General features: G+C 41.4%; 1 pseudogene; it reads left to right on the top strand.

The window, feature by feature from the left end:
* The first annotated feature begins 501 nt into the window (after positions 1-501).
* On the top strand, positions 502-1,072 carry LOC100350087 (lysosomal-associated transmembrane protein 4B pseudogene; annotated as a pseudogene).
* The last annotated feature ends 711 nt before the right edge of the window (positions 1,073-1,783 follow it).

The raw sequence follows: 1,783 nt of genomic DNA, 5'->3' as shown, positions 1-1,783 counted from the left end.
GCTGGATTGGAAGTGGAGGAGTTGGGACTGCAACAAGAATTCCAACAGAGGATGTGGGCTCCCCTAGAAGTGGCTTAACCTGCTGCACCACAGTGCCCACCCCAGAGACTGAATGGTTTTGAACTGTATAACCAGATTCTAAATGCAAAAGGGAAACAATCATTTAACCACCTAAATCCTGCAGTACTGATAACCAGCAGAGTATTATGGGTGTTTTGTCTGTGTTATAAGGTGTTCAAAATATTTACAAGAACCCAATATATTAAATTTGTGATTTTGAAATAATTATTTAGAGAGTATAATTAAATGTTTATAATCAATGGTTGAGTACCTGGAACATTTTAAATAGTTAGAGATATGATTTGCTTTATCAATAGTATGAATAGTATATTAATATTTGGAATAAATGCTTGTTTAATGGATAAAGACAGTGTAACTTCCACTTGGTCTCATGGTGTCTCCTCCCTGGTCCTGGATGAGACACTGGAGTATCATGGGAAAATGGGCATACTAGATTCACAGATTATGAATGCTGTGGTCCTGTTGATTTTACTGAGCACCTAGACCAGTATCACTTCTTGAGTTCTGAACCAGGAGGCAACATTGAGTTCATGGATGATGCCAATATGTGCATTGCTATTGCAATTTCTCTTCTCATGATCCTGATATATGCCAAAGCCACTTATGGTGCATGCAAGCAACACACTGCCTGGATCACCCTGCTCTTCTGTTACCAGATCTTCAATTTTGCTCTGAACACCTTGGTTGTTTATTTATCCCAACTCCATTCAGGAATCTCTACAACAGAGATTCTCCTACTCAGAAGATATCATGTCAGTGAATCCTACCTGTTTGGTTCTAATTATTCTTCTGTTTATCAGCCTTACCTTGACTTTTAAGCATTACCAGTTAGCTGCATTTGGAACTGCTACCAATACATCAATAGCAGGCACATCTTCGATGTCCTGCTTTATGTCACCAGCAACGACACTATGGAGCTGTTACCCTGTATGACGATGCCACTGGGAATGGCCCTGCTAAGGAGCCGCCACCACCTTGTGGGTCTGCCTAAGCCTGGGAGGGGGGTGGTGGAGCTGAGAGCAGCAGTCTGACTTCTCAGCCATCTGAGCGATAGTTCAGCACTCCCTCTGTGGAGAGGAGTTCTCCATGTTTATTTGTTGCTGAAATGCTACGTTTTAAGATTTATATGTAAAGTTGAAATCCTCTGCAGTATCACACATCTGCTTGAGCCGGAACACAGTGATCGATTACCTATAGAGGTCTTTCTGTACGGATAGGAGTGTAACTTCTCTGAGCATTGAAGCTGCCCCCAAATATGGATGGGCCTTGAGTCAGAGAAGTCTAGTTTTATACCCCTTGGGACAATGATCAGTTATAGTCTTTCTCTCTATTCTCTCTAGCTGTTAGGAATGTGTAAAATAAAATCACACAAGATTTCACTTAAACCATCCAGTGTATAGAACAAACAGAAGTGTTGATTGTATAACTATTGCTCTAAGAAGAAGTATACACACACACACACACACACACACAATTATGGTTTAAATTCAATGACCAATTGGGTTTGCTGATCCTGGGTTTTCTTGGTGGACTACATTGAGATTATTAAATAATGCCAGGCAGTGGAGGTTGGTAACTCCATGCTCCGGGGTGGAGCTGATTTATCTGGCACTACATGGGAGTTGGTTTCCCTGTCTTTCCTAGTCTTCTACCTTAGCCTAACCCAAAGAGAATCTGCTTGCTTTGTCAAGTGGGATGACTG

This window comes from Oryctolagus cuniculus, chromosome 16 (genome assembly GCF_051225735.1).
Source record: "Oryctolagus cuniculus isolate XC-2025 breed Fujian yellow rabbit chromosome 16, ASM5122573v1, whole genome shotgun sequence".
Classification (NCBI taxonomy): Eukaryota; Metazoa; Chordata; class Mammalia; order Lagomorpha; family Leporidae; genus Oryctolagus; species Oryctolagus cuniculus.
The sequence above is the reverse complement of the archived record's forward strand: the minus strand, read 5'-3'. Positions and strand labels throughout refer to the sequence as shown.